The sequence below is a fragment of the Daucus carota genome, chromosome 6, assembly GCF_001625215.2.
Source record: "Daucus carota subsp. sativus chromosome 6, DH1 v3.0, whole genome shotgun sequence".
Lineage (NCBI taxonomy): Eukaryota > Viridiplantae > Streptophyta > Magnoliopsida > Apiales > Apiaceae > Daucus > Daucus carota.
This window is the reverse complement of record NC_030386.2, coordinates 15,021,168-15,043,527: the sequence shown is the minus strand read 5'-3', so window position 1 is coordinate 15,043,527 and position 22,360 is coordinate 15,021,168.

The window sequence follows — 22,360 nt, the reverse complement described above, 5'->3', positions numbered from 1 at the left end:
TATTCAAATCATCTTCAAATCGCTTAGTTGCCTCTTCAAGAAGAAAGTATTCAACAGCGATATTATTCGGCGTCTGTCCAATTTCGATTATATTTGTAGATGCCGTATGGCTTTTAATTAATGAATTGATTCCTTTTTATCAAAAAAAAAATACGTACAATTAAATTCGGACAATTGAAATAAAAAATCATTGTAATTGTTAAGTTTGAAGAGGAACAAATAAGGTCCTATTACCTTTATTCGATTGAATTTTGATTTAAATTATTATATATATTATCTTTATAAAAAATAACTTTTGTATATTATACAGCTAAAAATATAAAAGTAATTCATAAAAAAATATTTTAGAATATATTTCTCGAGTGCTTAAAATTGTCTCAAAATTATGTAAAAATTTAATTTGGTCCGAAGAAAAAATCGAAACTACACATATAATTTGTTATATATACGTCACACATGAGTAGAACTTTTCTCATGTATTTATATTTTTTAACTATTAATTTATAGAGTCTAACCAAAGAGATTTCATTTCTCTTTGGTGTAGATTTTGTAATTATTTTGGCTTTAATTTTGGGTTACTTTTTCTATTTCTTTATTCTCTAAGAATACCTATATATTTTATTAGTTGGTTGGTGTGCTTTTCTTTCAGCAGTTTTAATTGATTTTATGATTTATCTTGTATATAAAAACTTGAGAAATTTACAAGAATATATATATTTTTAACTTTTGTTTACAATTTTACTACCCCTCACTTACACTTTCAATTCTATATTATCATTATTTTAATTATACCGTTACCTTTGTCTCTCACCTTTACTCTTTTCAAAATTATGGCCTCTCCATCGTCTCTCTCAAGCCCTGCTGCATTACTTCGACTCTCTCAACAGGTTCTCTCTCTCTCTCTCTCTCTCTCTCTCTCTCTCTCTCTCTCTCTCTCTCTCTCTCTCTCTCTCTCCGCTTCCAACTTACTTTCTCTCTCTACAAATTTCACAATTAGCTTCGTTCCTCTCCGTCGATCGTGCTCGTTCCAGTTCGTCAATCACCTGACTCTTCTCAACTCGATAAGTTCACTTCTTAATGTGTGTGGCTGTGTGGCTGTGTAGCCGTACTGTTTGCGTGCTTTGAGAGATTATATGCTTGAGATGAGATGAATGATAGTACTATAAAGTGTGTGTGTGTGTGTGTGTGTGTGTGTTTTAATTTGTCATAGTGCTTGATGTTTGTGTCTGTGTTGTTGATTCACTACAATTATGGAGGTGCCTCCACAAGTAATTGTATAAACTGGCAAAATCAGTTGGGCAAATATGTTATATGATTAGATTGCAATCTAGAGAATCTATTGCTGCTGCTTTCTCGAATATAGGTTCCAAGATACTTTTAGAGAATTAATTACCAAGATACTTTTATATTGAGTTATATGATATCTGTAAGTCGGTCATATGCTATAATACATACTAGGATGAATTTGAACTTGTTCATATCGTTCTCTTATATCATTTAGACTCCTTGCTTCTTAGTATGTAATTTTGTTCTATATACTTTATAGTAATTACTAATCAGTTATTTGCGGTATCATGTCGCCCAACTAATTGTATTCGATCTTATTGTAGTGTGATCACACTATGTCATCACTATACTCATATTCAACCGAAAATATTCTTTAAGCTCTAGTCGTCCTATAATATTGCAGAACTTATATTTGCACTTCATGTGTCTCTGGAAGTAGCTTTTGTATTAGTGGAGAACAAGTACTGATAATAATTTGGTCAAAAGAAAATAATGATCCTAGGGCATTTGGTCCTCAATACGAGTTCCTTCTTATCTCACCCACCCTCCCCCTAACACCCTCAACTATCTTTATAGGAAACCTGTACTAATCCATAAAATACGTTTCTAACTCCTTTCATCTTGCAACCGGCGATTGAAAAGAAAAATGGGAACACAAGTGACACTCAAAGAAAATCACAAATAAAAGCTTATAGTGTACCAACTGAGCTAGTAGTTTTAGTTCAGAATTTAAAAAGCTGGTGGTTTGTACTTGTTATTTGACAGTTTCTTTTGGTATCCAGAATTGGATAGCCTGAGTATATTTCCCGATGGCAAGTTATTAGTCTACATTTAAGGATTTTTACACTGAACTGCGATGGTGGGAGGGATATTATAGTAAAGGCAGCCACTCCATTCGTTCAATTATTGCCAAAGTATCTCGAGGCAACTGGTTTTTATGATCGGACGGATATAGATTTCACAGCATATGCATATTCTGATAAGTCAGCTCTTGATTCGTTTGGAGTGACTTTGCATCATTTTTATTTTACATCATCGTCTATGTAAGTGACAAATAAAAGTATGGCTTCACACACACACACACACATAAATGTATTTGACTAGTCCCATTTATTCTTATTTTGAATTTCAGTATAGGCCCCGCAGGGGCACTAGTCTTAAATGTATATTTTTATGGGTTTGCAACTATTGCAACCACATTTGCAACTTCTGCAACTATGCTTGCAACTTTTGCAACCACAGTTGCAACTTGTGCAACTGTGGTTGCAAAGGTTGCAACCACATCTGCAACTTGTAATTATAACTATGTAAGTGACAAAACTATTCAAGTTTATCAAGTTTATATACTGCATAATCATATTATATGTTATGATTTAGTTTGATATGTTTTTCTTGATGCAGTGACAGTGGAATATACATGTGTACATATGCCGAGTATTATGCTACTGTGTCGGAATTCCCTAATGATGAACTAAATATTCCTATTTATAGAAGCAGACTTGCCTTATTGTTTTATTCGTATGGAATGGCAAAGCAAATACACGGCTATGAGAGTGATTCCGATAACACTGCAAAGGTTCCATAAAAAAAAAGTCTCAAAAGACAATGGCATATGAGCGAAAGAAAAAGACGAAAGATGTGAAGACAAAAGATGTTAAAGAACGACTTGTATTCGTTGTTTAATGACATTAAGTACTAGTTCTTTGTTTAGTTGTTTTGGTTTGATCAATTCGATGATTAAAATTTTATGTAGTTATTATAATCTTGTTTGTAGGAGTTGGAAATTTCTTTGCAACATTTGCAACTATGATCGCAACCTTTGCAACTATGATCGCAACCTTTGCAACCATAGTTGCTGCTTGCAATCATAGTTGCAGAAGTTGCAACCATGGTTGCAAAGGATGCACCTATGGTTGCAAAGGTTGCAAAACCATATATTCTACTGATGACATATTTTTTTAGTTTAAATGCAATTTTTTTGAAACTTAAAGAACTTCTAATTCTTGCTCAAAGTCAAAAGAACTTGAAAATTTATAAACGTGTATCATATCGGTTCCACTAGTATTTTTCAACTCTCAAATCAGCAATTCACACATAATATATTTCATATCTTTTCAATAAATTTTATTTCAGTTGATGATTTTATATAAAATAGGCCCCGCAGGGGCAACCATCTTAATTTTAATATTTCAAAAAAGTACTATCAATTAAATCGTACTATAATCTTGTTTGTAGGAGTTGGAAATTTCTTTGCAACATTTGCAACTATGGTTGCAACCTTTGCAACCATAGTTGCAGAAGTTGTCACCATGGTTGCAAAGGTTGCAAAACCACCTATTCTACTTATGACATACTTTTTCTGTTTAAATGCAATTTTTTTGAAACTTAAAGAACTTATAATTCTTGCTCAAAGTCAAAATAACTTGAAAATTTATAAACATGTATCATACCGGTTTCACTAGTATTTTTCAACTCATAAATAAGCAATTCACACATAATATATTTCATATCTTTTCAATAAATTTTATTTCAGTTGATGATTTTATGTAAAATAGGCCCCGCAGGGGCAATCATCTTAATTTTAATATTTCAAAAAAGTACTATCAATTAAATCGTATTATAATCTTGTTTGTAGGAGTTGGAAATTTCTTTGCAACATTTGCAACCATAGTTGCAGAAGTTGCAACCATAGTTGCAAAGGTTGCAACTATGGTTGCAAAGGTTGCAAAACCACATATTCTACTTATGAAATAATTTTTCCGTTTAAATGCAATTTCTTTGAAACTTAAGGAACTTGTAATTCTTGCTCAAAGTCAAAAGAACTTGAAAATTTATAAACACATATCATATCGGTTCCACTAGTATTTTCAACTCAATCAAATTAACAATTTAGAATTTGCAACACTATTTGCAACATGATTTGTAAAGAACCAAGTTTTTATTTAGATGGTGGGTTTCTGCAGGTTCTTCTATTATGTCCACATTGACCATATTTCCAGCAGTCACAATAACTGTATATCATTGCGACCAAGTTGTTGTAGTCACAATCATTGGGAATCAACAAACCACAAACTTCAAAGTTTATGTAGTTTCTGTTATCATCCCATTCGCCACTGTGTTAGAGTATAACAGCAATGGTTTCCATTTCTCCGCAACCAAATATAACATTGAAATATGGCAATTGTCGCAATTACAGTTAATATTCATGCATAAATAGTAGTTGCAACTTCTGCAACCATGTTTGCAACTTTTGCAACCATAGTTGCAGAAGTTGCAAACATGGTTGTAACTATGGTAACTTGCACATATTTTTCAATCTGATACTTGATATAGGTGTTTTCCATTTCTCTGCAACCAAATATAACATTGAAATATGACAATTGTCACAACTGCTGTTAATATTCATGTATAAATAGTAGTTGCAACTTTTGCAACCATGGTTGCAACTTCTGCAACTATGATTGCAAAGGTTGCAAACATGGTTGCAACTTTCAACTATAATCACTTGCACATATTTTTCAATCTGATACTTGATATAGGTGCCCCTGCGGGGCCAATTCCACGTAACATAATCAAATTAATAAAAGTATATCTATTCAAAATGATTCTATAAATAAACAAAATCAACAATTCACTATTGAAATTCAATAAAGCATCAATTGTATTGATTCTTTTTGCACAACTTGTACAATATGTCTTTCATATCTAGCATAAAAATATTGAGCTGCCCTAATTACATTGTTAATTGAAATAACTCTGTTAGGCCGAATTAACTCACTATATGAATTAATATAGTGAACACAATCAATAACAAAATACTCAAACAAGAGAATTATCAAAGTAAACTCTTATTCACAAAACTCAATAGATTACAAAAACTCTCTTAGTGATTTATAACTTATCACTAAGAGCTGCTGGGTTATCAAAACAATATGCTCGATGTTCTAACTCATATAGAGTAAACCCTAAGCTGTGTTTATATACACAGTTACATGATATCTACTGATTGATTTACAATTATCTGCTTCCTAAAATAATCTAATCAGTAGCTATCCTTCTGTTGTCCTGATCTGCACAATCTTCCTTGATCTTTATCTTCCTTGTTTATCCAGATTTGTTCCTGAAAATCAGCCGCCTGCAAACTTTGATCTTCGCTAAACTCTAATCCTGCTTGCAGTCGTCAAACTCTGATTTGCAGTTAAACTCTGATATTTGCTTCTGCACACTAAACAAGTTAGATACCTATGACATCATCAAATATGTAACAATCTCCCCCAACTTGTACATTAGACAAAATGAACAAGTTATATATATAAACTGATGATGTCAAAAACTATCAAGGACAAATGCATGAAATAATTAATTTACAGAACTAATTACAACTTACAGAACCAGCAGAACTATCTATCAAATCAACCTATATCCATAGCTCTCTCTGACAAACTGATTGATCAGATTTTCTTCCTTCAGCTTTACGGTCTGTATCATCTGGGCTTTGACATTTCTGAGCTCTTCAGTATCATCCCCAGTCTGATAGATAGCTGCTCTCAAGGCATTTACCTTGCTCCTTGCCATAGCATCTCCCAGCTGAATTACCCTTGGTCTGTCTGCTTCATTTAAATAACCCAAAATTCTGGTGTTTGCAATAGTCTCCATCACAGAGCTATTCTTCTCCATAAAGATTTCAGAACCATCATCTTGAGCTATTTTTGGAATATACTCTTCATCAGACTTTATCCCATAGAATCTTCTTTTCTCATTTATAGTCCTCTTCATCAGATCAGACCATCTCTGAGTAGCTTCATTCTTGATTTCCAGCATGTGATGAAAGTGTTCAAGCTCCCTCAGAGATTTCAGCAATAGATCAGCTTCTGAGATTCTGTAAACTCTGCCAGATTCCAGAAATATGGCAATCTTCTCTTTGTCTCCTGTACCATCATGAGTGTCCATGAGAATCTGCACTGATTCTACTTTGTCTAAGTCCTTCTGAGTAACAGCTTCTTCCACATTCTCAGTCAGAGGATATGGATCCCTGAAAGTGGTTGCTGAACTTGTTTCTATCTTCTCCTTCCAGTGCCCTAGACCAGTAGTATCATAAGCTTCCTTTCCTCTGGTTCCATGAGTTCTGATCCTTGTAAGCATTGAGCTTTCCTTGTACAGATTTGTACCAAGACTTCCAAAGAGACTTTTCTTTTTCTGGTCTTGAGATTTCCCAGATTTTGTCTTCAGCCATGAGGCCTTAGCTTCTTCAGTCTCAGGCTTTTCTTCTGTTGCTGGAACTTTAACTTGAGCACTGTCAGAGGTTAAAGTTATATCAAAGATTGGCTTGACTTCATCCTTTCTTCTTCTGGTCAATCCAGCTTCTTCTTGCTCTTCTGTTTGATCAGATACATCAGTGATTATGTTTGCATTCTTGCTTAGCTTTATCATCCTCTGAGAAGGATTCTCTAATGCTATCTTGACAATAGATTTTTTTTATCACAGAAGGAACACCATCAACAGGTTTCTTTCCTTTGTCCTTTGAATCCGTCTCAAGTTGGGTTTGAGACCTGGTTCTTGGTCTGTTGATATCAGTATAGTTCACTTCACTGATCAATATCCCTTTTTGCTTTGATCTTTTCTGTTTCTGTGAGGGATCAGTGATTTGTTTCTGCTCATCAGACTTTGTCTTGCTGATCTTCATCTTCTCAGCAGCTAGTCATTCTTCTTCAAGTCTGATAGCTTCTATATCCACTCCTGGATTTTCCTTTTCAAATATCTTCCTTGCTACAGCTTCATCAATAGCTTGCAGAGAAGGAGATTTGTAGAACAATGTGGTTTCTTTACCTCTGAACTTCAGAGTTTGACAAAACTTCTGAGATTCAGGATCTCCAGCTTCAATCAACTTATCTAATTCAGAAATCAGATCTTCTTTCTTCTTTTCAACCTCAGAGTTCACAACAGCAAGTTCTTTAGAGATAACATCAGAAACTCTGACTGCTTCATTTATGCTCTGAACTTGAGACATAACAGTCATTTCCATAGACTTTTGCTTTTGTTGAGATTCTCTGGGTCTCTCAGAATTTGCACCCTTATTACTCCTTTCTTTGATCTGTACCAACTACTTGTTGGAGTTTTCATCAGTAGCAGCTTCCTTATTTCCTTCTTCATCATCATCTGACTTTTTCTTCATTAATGGCTGGTCATCTTTGCATTTGTCTTTAAGCACTTTCTCCCCCTTTTTGACATTATCAGAGGTAAGAGCTTGAACCAGCAGAGCTACAGAGGAGCTCAAGTCAGCCAGAGTATGTTGCATTGACTTTTGAGTAGCCTCAATAGAGGCAAGTCTGTCATCCACAGAGGGAAGTGTAGCTCTGCACATCGTCTGGAAGTATGTTAAGTGACAGACTTTTGAGAGGAGAAGATTTTCTGACTAGTGACAGTGCTTGAACTGGAGAATCAACTCTCGCTGGTTAGTATCTCTGACTAGATCAGAGATTGAGACTGGAATAGCAGAAGTCTGAGCAGGAGTTGAAGTGACCTCTGTTGCATCATCATCATCATCATTATCATCAACAAAGATACTCAGAGTGTGAGATGCTAGAGCTTCTGTTGCTGCATCAGAATTTGCAGCTGTAGAAATCTCTAGAACAGGAGCTGCAACATTAGCTTCAGGTTGGATCAGAGAGTCTTGAATCATTTTCAATACAGCCTCTGTTTGAGCATCTTCTGATTGACCTTGAAAATCAGGATTTGTGTCTGACACATGAAAATCAGCTGCAGTAGTGTCAAGAGGCATTGCAGAGAGAGGTTCAACCATTACTGGATCTGCAATTTGTGGTTGGTCAGAGAATAAGACCAAGGCCTGGTTATGATCTTCTAACTGAGGTGGCTCAACAGTCAGATCAGTTATGCTTGTAGGCTTGACCTTCTTTCTCTGTTTCTTAGTTGGTGGGGGAAGTTGAGGTGCTTCATCAGAATCAGAGTCTGATATCTTCTGCAAAAATCTTCTTTTCTTGGGAGGAGGAGATGGTTTGCTTGGAGACTTAGAAGATCTGAGTACTCTCTTAGGTTAAGTTGTTACAACTGGCCCTTTTTGGGAAGAACCAGAGGGTAAAGCTTGGTCAGATTTTACAACTGGCCCTTGTTGGGAAGGACCAGAGGTAGGTTCAACAACTGGTTGAGCAGATGAGGAGGGAGGATTTGGTATATTCTCATCAAAGAATAAGGGTCCATATTTATCTGGGCATGGCAACCCTTAATTTATCCTGAACTGTGACAGGAATAGCAAATACTGGTACCTGGGGTTTCTTACTGTCCTTTTTAATAAGATCAGTGAATGCACGTTTGGTTATTCTAAAGGGCAGTTCAGTATCAGTTTCAGGCATAAGAACATCAGGAAAGCAATAAGAGAATATAAGCTGACAGAATCTAGCATAATACACAATGTTCATATTCTCTTGCCTCCTATCTCCAATAAATCTCAAAATAGAAGTAGCATAATCAAACTTGTTAGGTCCTGAATAAGGCGTTGAATTAAGCTAGAAGGGGGGGTTGAATAGCTTAATGTCCAATTTAAAAATTATTATTCCCTTTTAAAAATTATTTTAATATTTTTACCGTGTTGTTTAGCAATTATATGTGCGGAAGTAGAAAGCACGTATGACACGGTTGATTTTATCTTGGTTCGCGATGGAGCAACCTCTAATAGATTCTCTCACCCCTAGTCCAGTCCCCGAGCTCCTCTCCGGACTCGAGATTTTTCACTATAAGAAAGATGTACTCCTTATAGCCGGCGGAGAAGCCTTTACAATCTAACACTTACAAATATTTATCTTGGTTCGTAACTACCCGTTACAACCTCACAATAAATGTAAAACCTCTACGTGACTTATCTTAGAACGTAACTTCCCGTTACTTCTTCAAAGTTGGTGTAGAACCTTGATGTAGTCTTTGTACTCCTACGCTTTTGCCGGTCTTGGATCTTAGATCTTAGGTCTTGGATCTTTTCTTTTCTTCACGGTGCGAAGACGACTAACTCCCTGTTAGTACGTCTAAGACTTGGGTCTTAGAACAAGAATCACCTCACTTCACTTCACCTCACTGCAAAAGTTAGAATACAATATCTACGAAAAACAAACAGTTTATAAAATATGAGTTTTGAACTAGTATGTTACTGTATTAGTTCAGGATTTGACAATAATATTCAAGTTATGAATATTAAAGTCAAGTAAAGTATACTTTCTTTTGATCTATTCTTTTTGATCAAGTATACGATTGATTACTCCAAGAAAATTTAATTTGGGGAGTAATCAAAGAAGTCTTTTTCTTTGTAAGCTTAAAAGCTTAGGACTTCACTTGTATTCTTTCCAATCAATTCAATGATCAAAGAATACTTATTTTACAAGAACTCCTTTCTGAGATATACTTGAAAATCTCGGAGAATGTAAAATATCCTCTTTTATAACTTCGTACACAATCTTTTCGAAGTTGAGGATGTAAGAAAGCTTTCACGAACGACGTTCGGAATATTCGATATATTTCCCAAGATAATAAAGTTAGGTTAGTTTGGGATCGAATATGCTTTCTTCAGCTTCTTTAAAGTTTAGCTAATTAAGTTGATAATGTTGCTAAACTTTTTCTTTCGAAGCTTTTGTGAATAAGAGATCTTTTTGGTCGTATATTTTTCTCCCACACAACACTATGGTGATAGATGGGAGGACGACGATTCTTTTATCACAAATTTGACTCTTTGTCAAATAAATCTCTTTTAGAGATAAGTACTTTTGAACCTTTCGTTCAAATCAAATGCCTCTTTTCAAGAGGTCAAGTACTTTCACGGATATTTGTTCGTTTATTTCCACTCTATCAAAGAGGAAGATATATCTCTTGTATATCTTGAACAAATCCGGATCTTTTGTTCTCTTTTAGAGAACCTTGTAGAAGAACTTGTAAGATGAAGAGAGTTTAAGCACAAAGTTCTAAAACAAAATGGTCGGTTAAGACACAAATAAGAAGCTAAGTAGAAACCACTTACGAGAGATGAACGGAAAAGTTCGCCGGAAAAATTCGCCGGAGGTTCGGCCGTATTTTGGCACTTGGAACTTACTTGGGCAGCCCTTACAAAGGCTTGGAAGTGGTTGAGGTTGAGCTCGGTTAGTGTAAGAAAGCTTGTAGATCAAAACCTTGAATATATGAATATATATTTGAGAGAGAGAAGGTTTTGGTGGAGAAGTATATTTGAGAGAGAATATAAATTTGTATTTCTTGATGACTTCTCAAAATCTCAGCACTTTCTTGGCTCTTAGCTTGGAAGTATTTGGTGTGTAGGAGGTGTGTATTTATAGAGAGAGGTGGGTGGAGTGAATGGTTGAGATGAAAAGAAAATGAAAGGTGGAGATTGAAAAGGTGTGGATTGTGGTTTTGTTGTGTTAGTTGCCCACTTGTATAATAAGACAAACAACTTTATGGGACAATTCTCAGCTGAATTGTGTCACTAGAAGACAAACACACTTCCCGAGAATTTGATTAATAACGTAACTTTGTATCGTTATCGTTATTAAATGCGACGATTTTTCGAGACCTCCAATAAAATACACCAAAAATATGATAAATCATAGAATATTGGAAAATGGTGATCTGGAAATTTTGGTCAATTTTGGTCAATGTTGACTTGGTCAAACGTCCAGTCAAAGATCTCAGTCAGCCCCTAAAAATAGCGTCCGGACCAGTGGCGGAGTTAGCACGGGACGAGGGTGGTCTATAGCCCCCCCTGGATTCTGAAAAAAAATTATTTTTTTTTTTTTTTTGGTGTACAAGATTAAAAAAAAAAAATTAGACCCCTCTAAATATTTTAGTACATACTAATTTATTTTTAAAAAATGAAAATTATTTTCAAAAAGTCAAATGAATACATAAAAAATATTTTTATCAAACTTTTTTAATAACATTTTAGTTTTATATTTTATTTTATACTTTAATATTACATTTGTAATAGACTAATAGTTAAATTTAATTATACTTTAATATTACATTTATACTTTAATATTACATTTGTAATAGACTAATATTTTATACTTTAATATAAATTGATGTTGAAGACATTATAGTGAGGTTTCAAAATATGGCACCTAGGAGAGTGTTATTGTGAATTTGTAAGTTGTAACAATAATATGTCAAATTTAATTATATATTATGTACCCAAAAATTTTTTTCCCGGTGGGACTAAAATCCAGCCCCCTCTGGACTTAAATCCTGCATACGCCACTGGTCCGGACCAAACTTCTCAGAAAATTACGAAACTTTTACTATGCACCAGAAACATTATTCAAATGATCCATCTCAAGTTTCAAGTCATTCTAGCAAGTAGAAGTATTTTATTTGGATTTAAAACGATAAAAACCGGTCTCCGGGTTTGAATAAAATATGATTAGCCATTTGCGAGTTTGAACAGAACTTTGGCTAATATTTTGACTTGAGTAAACATTTTGAAATATATTTCCTTGAAGATAAAATATTTTGAATTTTGAAGGAAATATTTTGAGAGTTTTAAAATAATTTATTCCGTAAGATAATAAATTGAATAGTTGGGAATAAATTACTTTAAAATAAAAGACTTTAGTAATAAATTTTTGTCTTTTCAAATAAATGTCAAAAGAGTGTTCTAAAGAATATAATGAATGTATATTCCTTGTTCAAGCTTCTTTTGCATTTTTGCTTTCGCAATTGTAAAACAAGAAGATACCATTAATCGATATTTCTCGTCCGATAAATTGCGGTGTAAAACCTTTGAATACTCCTTAGAAAAATATTGAAAATCTTTTTGTAACCAAGGAGTATCATTTATATTTATATGATATAAATATAATTTTGGAAATTCTTTTTTAAAGCTAGTTTGACCATTTGACTTTTGACAAGATCAATTAAATAATGATGTCCTATTGGAGAGGATTCTAAGTGTATTTAAATTTTATGTGAGTTATACAAATACCAAAATAATCTTTTAACGAAGATGTCCTTTCAATCTTCCCCTTTTTGGTATTTGCCAAACAAACATAAAATTTAATGTGACAGCCCTAATCCGGGGTATAGATTAAATGTCACTAATAAGAATAAATAAAACAACACAAAACCAAATTTAAAAAAAAAAAAAAATATGAAACGCTGACAACTGAAATATATACAAATGTACCCCTGACCAAAAGATCTTGCCAGGTTTAAGTCTGCATAAAGAAAAGTTATTACAAACCACAACTACAGCTAGGGTATAAATACATCTCTACATGAGATTTTTTTTTTTTTTTTACACCCGGAAGGTACACTTCTAAATACCCAAGAGATATAGCTAGAGCTGGCCAAAACTTCTAATTCTACCTGTGAAGTACCCATCACACATGGAGGTTTGTCAAAACGCTTACGGGCAGCGGGTTTAGTCCTTGTCATCTGAAAGGGTTAGTTCAAAACAACTAGATAATGAGTTAAAAGAGTAACTCAGCAAATATTTCATATAAAATAGATAACTACGAATGTGCAAATTTATCAAAGTTCTTTAAGGTAACTAAGCTGTAAAGTTTTCTCGTAAAACATGCTTTTCAAAATCTTTGTAATTCTTTTTCAAAAGAATCAAATAAGTAAATTGGGTATTAACAATGACACCTCGGCTATAGCAGATGATCAGTCATACTATAGTCCAATATAACCTAACCTCCAAGGGTCAGGTCGACAAGTATTTCGAAATCCGGAATCCGGTCTGAAGGAGCCACCTTTAACGCTGGACGGTGTCTGGCCTCTTACGCAAATCACCCAATATAATTAAACATTTACAGCTTATTTAATCAGAAAGTATTTTAAAGGTTTCAAAACAATGAACAAAACCATGTTTTTGAGCCATTGTTCACTTCAGAAAAATAGGATACAAGTAGTGCAAACAGGAATAAAATAACAAGGAAGGAATAGAGATACTTGCCTTGTCAAAAGTGATAAAGCTACTACAATAGAGATCCACTAGTATTAACGGGAACCTACAGAATAAAATACTAATCTCAGCTAATTGCTCCGAGAATAAATAACTCACTAATTTCTATTGTCTATCTTTGTATACTTATGACATATAACTTTTTTTTTTTTAAACAAGTAGCACATAAACACATAATACTCTATAGCTCTTAGCAAGTACTATTAATCACTTAGCAAATAACTGAATTCTTAATCAATTTGATTTCTTGTCTTTATCTATTTAATCACCCTTTAATCTAATAATTATATTCCTAACGAAATTTCGGCAGCACTTCCCCTATTTATAGAACTATCCACCTGTATGGGTATGCTAATCAACAACCAATCTCCAATCTCAGTCCCCCAATAAATCAAGTAATCCATCATGAACCAATTGAACTTAAGCTTTTAAAACCAACAATACTACTCAAGCACCGGTTAACATGATTAAACTTCGGTTGGTTACCTTATTCTACAATCTCAAAGTTACTGAATATTAAACTAAATTTGAATCAACTCAAATAGCTAATACCACAGTACATATAATGACTCTATACTCAATTACTTTAATTACTAATCTACTTTAAATCAAACTCAACAAAAATCTGCTATAACCTGTTTAATTATAGCTATTCAATCCCTCAACAAGCAATTAACAAATCAGTCATTTATACAAAATAATTAATCTAACATGAACCAGTAAACACATTTAGTCCGAATAATCAATTTAGGCTATGATACCAACCAACTAAACTGAATTTGCTGGACTTGCAAATTGCTGTAATCGACTAAGAAAAGAAACTACAGGTCTGCGATAGCTGATAGCTAGCAGCAGAGGATGGCAAATCCAGCAGAAACAATCAATAACCCAGAACAAGGAAATGTAGGCAGTAGAGTACAACACAGCAGAAAAAGAAAACAAACAAGCCAGCAAGTTCAACAAGCACAAGCTGGTGACTACGGATAATAGCAGTGGCACAACGTAACATTGATGAATTAAGACAATAAAAGGTGTAAATAAAACACTCAGTTGTGTCAAAAGAAAGAATACAAGAGAAGTGATATACTCACAAATGAGATACTGAAATGATATGCTGAACTTAAATAGTGCAGAGAATTGAAACACCACACAAACGGAGCCCAAGGTTCCCAGGCAGCAGCAGATTTCAGCAGAGGAATTTGAGATAATAACCCGCAATTGAACCAGGAGAACGGTTAGCTTTTTAACCCACAATCGAAGCACCAAGACCGGAATCTAGTGTTGAAGGAAGAGAGCAATTTACAGCAGAAATAAAGCTTTAAACACAGCAGCGAACAAAGCCCCCAGATCAGAATAGAACCACAGCGATTCTGGAGCCAGGCAGCCAACACCGCAGTAGCTCAGCGACAGAACAGAGCGGGAATAACCAGAAGACTGCAGCAGTAAAGGACTTGATGATGACAGAAAAGAAAATGAAAGAAGAGGGAGATTTGGCTGGTAATTGCAAGAGAGGTTTGAGAAGGTGCGAGAGGAAGAGTGAAAAGGTGTGACAAAAAGAAGATGAACAGGTGTGCTAAAACCAGAAGTGTATTATGGCCAACAACTCAACACATCAGCTGAGAATTAGACACGCACCCGGGACAGGTGGTGTCATCCAGTGCGGCCACTTAACCCAAACTACTGTATATTCACAAATCTTATACCCGCTATTAACTACTTTCCGGACATTAATCGAAATGAAATGTCCCCAAACATTACCGAAATATTTTATATAAATCCTGAAATATTATAAAACTGATAAAATAAAATTTTTGATATTTATAGAATACCTCTGGAATTTATACGAAATTTAGAAGTTACTCAGTCTCTGTAAATATTAAAATAAAATAAATCAAAACCTTGCCAAAATTATATTTTAACAATTTTGTATTTTTAATAAATTGAACTACTAAAGTCAATTTGTAAGAATATAATATCTGATACTAAAATATTAACAAATATAATTTAAACACGCGCACAGATTTAATATTACACAGATAAGACAATTAAACACGTAACAAGCAAGTCACATATATATATAAAAGCACAACACATATCTCGAACAAATAATATCTAATTAAAACACCGGTTGTTATATTTAAATCTTCTAAGTGTGTGCTTCCCCTACGTGTATGCATGATTTGTCAGAAATTATTTTGCATATAATGTAAAGGGTTAGAAACATTTATGAACTAAAATCCTCTTAAAAATGCTTCCTGCAAAAATAAATTAATTAGTCAGTATTTGCTCAAAGAAGAATCAACTATGCTTTAAAGTTTAAAATTTTAAAATTTGAAATTTCTTCTTCCCCTTTTGTTTGGTAGAGTACCAAAAAGTATTTAAAAAGATTTTGGTCGAGGAGTAGAAGATAGATTAAGCATGATGAGGTTTGAGAATCTGGAACTCATGTATTTAGAAATATGTGGAAAACAAAGATATATTTCAAATGTTTTTGTAGAAAATATTCGATTTTCAAGTTTGACCCAGGAACATTACATATGAGTTTATAGGCAATATACACATAGCCGATGGAAAGAGTTTATTCGAATTTTAGCATGTTAACTCAAGTGCAATCAATGTAAAATAAACTTCCGAGCAAATTTTTATACAGAAAAACGTCATATAGTCTTTTGTAAAGAAACGTTTGCCTTACAATTGATGAATTTTCCTGTAAAGATTTTTGATAGAGTAGCAAGACATGTATATCAGCTAATTCATTTTCAATAGCAATGAGTTAAGCATAATTTGATAGTCTCCTGCAACACATGTCTATACAAGTGAGATTAATTTAACAAACTGATTCAACACACCTGAGTATTCTAATATGCAAACCAGTCTGCTCTAGTACATGGCATAAATCTAATACATTCTAATGAACTACCATATTTAGTTCTCTAATCGTTCCTGGTATTTTGCTAACATATCTGCACATAATAGTTATTATCAACTATACATCATGTTCTAGCATCAAACACTTATAACAGGATACTAATAACTTGCTTGCTGATACATGGCATCAGGTGACTTATGAGCTTCAATCTTCAACTGTTTTCACAAAGATACTACCAGTTTTATACAGTAAGAAATGTAACCAAAGCAAGACCTTGTATAAAACTCTTGATCTAACCCCTGTAATATATAACCAGTGTACACAAAGACATATATATAACAGCCTACTGTCTTTATAGTTTATGAGCTCCTGGATTGGATGGTATTAACACATATTGACTGTTTTAAGTAAGAAAAGATAATTACCTGAGTGGTTTTTAGTTAAGAAACTTAACTCTGCTTATCCAATGTTTGTCCATCAGACTTCCCATTTGACAAGGCTTACAATTTCTTGAGTCTCCTGTTAAGCAGGCACTAGCTACAAATCTCTGTGTGTGTCTGAGATATCAAAAGACTATAGAACAGACAGAGTTAGATAACAGATGAAGGATAATATATTACAGATCCAAAAGAGTTCAACACAATCAGTTTTGTCAACTGATTGACATGAACTAGGTTCCTACACCTGTATAAGTACAAGCCAGGAAGTGCAAGCACTTCAGTATTCAGCAGTACAGTAAATATTAAGGTCATTACAGTCATCCAACAAGTAGTTAAGCAGGATAATAAAACATACATTTCCAAGAATTTAAACAATTCAAGGAACAAAAGAACAGTCACCAGTTAAGCATCCACAGCAACAGCATCAAGTCACTGTAAAGCTTCCTCCATTGCAGCCATGAAACTACCAGTACCCAAATCAGTAAAACCTTCTGAACTTTGACCCCCAATACCAACCCCAACAGCCTCAATCTCATGAAACATATCAATATCATCAATAAAAGTTCCTTCTCCACTCATCTGAACCTGATATAAGTTTCCTATATCAATGTCCATCTGCCTAGCCCCTCCTAAAGTTGCAGCTATTCCCTCTAGATAGGTCACCCTATTTATGATAGCAATGTTTTCATCCTTAATCCTTTTCATTTCTAGTTTCTGTTCTTCAAACATTTTCATAAATGAGCCATTATCTGCTAAAAACACATCCTCTTCTTGTAGACTAGCAGTAAACTTTGAGTGAGTAGCTACTTGAGTTTCACACTTATTTAAAGGAATTTGAGTCCTAACATGTGTGACAGAGATGTAAGAGTTGTTCTTAGTCTCAAGTGAAGTAGGCAGTGGCAAGTGAAATAAACCAAACACAGAAGTAAGCATCTGACCATATGGCATGTAATCAACTAGGTGAGCATTTATCATGTTAAGGAGTATAACATAAGAAATGCTAAAGTCAATCCTGTTTGTCACAAATAGAAACATGAACTTCAAGTCAAAGAAGTCAAAATGCTTATCCTGATTAGGCTTAGTTAACACATTAGATCTCAGAATTAAGGCAATCAGTTGGTACACAGGAGTGAAATGCTTGTAATGAATACCACAGTTAGAGTCACAGATCCCAAAGGGCACATCAGAATCAGTAAAGAACCCCACATACAGCTGAAACTCTTCTTTGCAGAACACAAAATGAGAATATATGTCAACACAAGGCAGAGAAATATATCTATGAGGCAAATGCAGTGCTTTGTTGAGTGTTTTGTGATCTACCAAGATTGGTTTTCCTCCCACAATGGTTGTCAAATGCATGATACCATCTAGACCCCTAATTGGTTTCATATTACAGTAATATTCACCCATTAAGTGCAGAAAATACCTATCTTCTACCCCATAAATCATGTTCCTCCACTCAGCATCAAGCACAAGCTTTTCCACTTCTCCTTTCACTTCAACAATGGTTCCAGGTTGGATGTTTTTGTTCATTTCAAGGAGCTTTTTAGAGTGAGTAAGGTTGGCAAGTCTTGGTGGAGGTGCAGTGATTTTGATGGTGTTTGAAGGGTTTTGAAGGTTGGCTCTTCTTTGGTAGGTGATGATAGAGGGTTTAGTGTTTGAGGATTTTCTGTATCTAGTGCCTTGGTAAAAGGGTATGGCATTGTGAGTATTTCCTAGGGTGGGTTTCTTGTGAAATTTCTGTTTGAAGGAGTAGGGTTTGGCTGAGTATTGGTGAAAATGGGAGTTGGTGGAGTGCTTAAACTGATTTCTTTCCATGGTTTCAAGAAGGTATGGGTGGTAACTAGGATTTTTGTTATAGTTGGCTGGTAAAGGGGTAAATTCCATGAAAGGAGAGATGGCAGTGTGCAAGTGCAGGAGCAAAGTGGAGAATGTGTGCATAGAACATGAGCACAGAAGTATGTATATATATACATAGCAAGCACAGATACAAGAAGAGTGCAGTGTCATGCATTGGAAACAAAAACTATAGCCATACTCTATAAACATTTGAAAATAGTAGGCATGACAGAAGTGTGCACTGCAGAATAGTAATCAGCCACAAAAATACCCCAAAAGTCTTACACAGAACAATATAGCAAGTACAGAAAGTACACATGTAGTCCTAGTATATAGATTCTACAGATTTAGAGCATATAGAACAAAGGACATTCATCTTTTCCAGCATTTATGGACTGCAGACATGAAGGGAATAAAAGAATGTATTTAAGTTTCTTGAAAGTTAACTTTTATTACAAATGATTGATTTGACAGAAATCAGTTGATAAAACATATATTTATATATGTTTTTATATGATTTTATTCCCATAATTTTAGTATTTTGTAAATAATCGGGATGTTACTAATTGATTTTAAGTGTTTAATGGCAGGAAAATAAATATTCCTAAAGTTGGATTAAATCAAGCTTATTTGGGCTTAATCAGATGAAAATTCGCACTTGATGGATAGCCTGCAAAGCAAATCTTGTTTGGGTCATAACTTGAGTTCTGGACAACAGAATTGGGCGATTCAACAGCCCACGCGAAGATATTGGAATTTTCTACAAGTTTAAAGTGGTCCAGATATCAAAATCCAACTGGATCAGCCCAGAATCAGGCCTGAACAGCTGCCTACGAATTTCAGCATCAGAATCCAACCCGTTTTAGGATATTATTTTATTTTCTTGTAAATCATTAAAACTCTTATATATTAGGGTTTTGGTAGAGATAGTAGAGTATGTTGTATAATATAGAATAGTACAGGGATAACCTTTTTAGAGAGAAAAGGGAGAGAAACACTTGTGAGAGATATTTAGAAGAAGGAGTGAAGGGATTCATCCGGACTTCAAGCACTTTCGTCAAGTTGTATTCTTCGTACTTAAATTCTTACGCTCATGGTTTGTGGTATAAATATATATTTGTTTCATCTTATCATGAGTAGCTAATCTCTTGATCCAAGAGTTAGGTAGTATTCTTTGGCTTATTATGTTTGTTTAGTTGGATTGTGTTTTCTCTTGATTTGTTAATCTGTCATTGAGCGCTTTATACAATTACAGGAGTAGCTAACTTGTGATTGAATCTCTAGGAGTTATAACGAATCGGGAGAGGAGTTATAATTCTAGTACATGATATGATGGACACAATTTGAGTATTGGATCGGGAGATTGATATGAGAATTGTGAGACATAAAATCCTTGGTTCTTAATAGTTTACAAGTGTTCTTTGATTGACCATGGGAGTGGCTTTTAATGGATAATTGTAGGCATTATAATCTACCTTGGGAGAGAATTTTATAAATATCAGAAGGATTGTTTTTAGCAATCAAGAGACACAAATTAGGCATTCATGGTAGCCATTGAAGAACTCTAATTCTTGGGTTGTTTTCTCTCATATTTATTATATTTATTGATTTATTATATTAATTAGTTGATAGATAAAACCCACCAAATTCTTCTCCACACTTCTGAATCATAAGAGATAAAAGACTTGAAATTGGTATTGATATTAGTCCTTCCCTGCGAACGATACTCTTGAAAATACTCGACAACATCAGTCAGACCACAACTTCCAATCATCCAGCTTTTATCCATCCAAAACTACTACAAAGACAGTCCTTTTAACTGACAACAACACACAAACCAACAAGCTTTGCATAAAATATACCACATCAGACATGCACCATACTTCATTCTCATTATAATACAAAATCAAGATTATGAGGTAATTATTTATATGAGTCCTAAATGCACTTCTAAGTGGCCATTAATCTTGGCAGTGATCCAGATACTGGGCTGTTCAGGACATCCCAGCCAGGTCTTTCCAAGAGGGCTGTGTGTGTAGTGAGTTATATTACATGTTATATGGTATAACAATGCTTGAGGATCAATTAAAGTTAATTAAATCACTACATAAGTACACAACTGTATGAAAATGAATTAATCATAATAGAAGGTTAGCACAGAGCAATCAGTCATGAACCATTGTCACACATACCAAGTAACCAGACAATATTATTTTTCAAGAGACATATATTGACAGAGCATAGGATTTGTATTGATAAATACATGTATATTCAGCTTATATGAAAGCAAGTATTGAGCACAAGGTACTTAATAAATAGCAGCAATTAAGATCAAGTCTTTAAAAAAATAACACAATTTTTGTTTAAGACTTCTTAATTTAAAGAAATACAGTTTAATATAAGCAAGTATAGTCACAGACACTATATCATATTATTGCAGAGTATTTAATTTATCAATAATAACCTTAATACAGAGCACTCCTAATTAACATATTAGATGCACAATTAGGCAAAACAGAGTCCAATATCATACAGACAAGACTATATATCAAATAATGAATATATCAGATCATAAGCAGTTTGTGTTCTTGTGAGACCCAATAATTAAGATAGTCAAGATTTCATGATAAATGAAGACATACATAGGAAGATTATCATATGGAAAATTACTCATTTCAAAACACACATATATATATATTGACAGTGTAGAGTATCTGCAAGACTACACTTTTATCAAGAAATCAAGCCAAGGATGTATAGAGTCAGTTAAGCACAGAGTCATGCACTCAAAAAATACATTTTATTTTCAGATATCTAGGAAGAAGACATCACATCTCAATTGGTCAAGTAATTCTCACATACAACTTATCTCATGATTTTTCTTGTAAGAGATACAAGGAAGTATTATCAATGCTCCAAGATCAATTCAGTAAGTATAGGAGCATATCTAAACAAGTTACAAAACCAACAATATCATGGAACATCCATGTAGACCTGAACTGTCAATTTTGCATCAAGTAAACTAATTCTTATTCTTGCCATACTAAAAAAATATAGTTTAAACTCCAGCACAAGTCATGATACTCATTAGCTCACACAAGATCACAGAGAAGGTATATAAATAATTAGGACTGAAATTTAGAGTCATAATTCTTAATATATCAATTGATTTCAGCACAATCAAGAACATTAAACAGTTGGCATAACAACATATATAAATAGTTCAATTTAGAATTCATCTCAGCATACAACTAGTAATATCAATATCAGCTCATTTTCATAATTTTCAATTAAGCATGTATTTCGAACACAACTTGAGACTCAAAATTAATCAGCTAGAAGTTGTGAGATGAATTACTTACCTCAGCCTGTGGAGTACATTCACACAAGCTCTTCACCTAATAGCTTTTGCGAAGATTACATATAAAGCTACACTCGCATCGGCTTTTCTCCTTGAGTCCAAATTCGAGCTGTAATTGAGCCAAATTCTGAAAGATCTCAGAGCTTCAATATGCTTTCCTGAGTTCTCTTTCTCACCACATCATCCCAATCTGACTTGTACCTGTAAAAACCCCTAAAATCGAAGGTTAGGGTTTATGTGAAAATCATCGATTACTCATGCATAAACATAGATATACAGAAGGTTGAGCTTAAATATACAAGATATGTTGGTTTTGAATCTAAACCCGGGATCTATAAGGAGATTAGGGTTTCATCGATTCACAACCATTTGAATGTAACCAATCCAGCTTCGAATTATTTCAATTAACTCGCGAAATAAGCAACAGGAGAGCACAATTTCTCCATTCAAACCATGAATTACTCTTGCGAAAGAGTGTCGATCGGTGAAGATCGATTAGGGTTCGAGACAGAGAGAGAGAGTCGCCAAGAGAGACGAGAGAAATCAGGGCACAGTGCGGTTGTGTAATTTTTGAGAAATTATATATATATTTTTGCAAATCAACGGCCAAG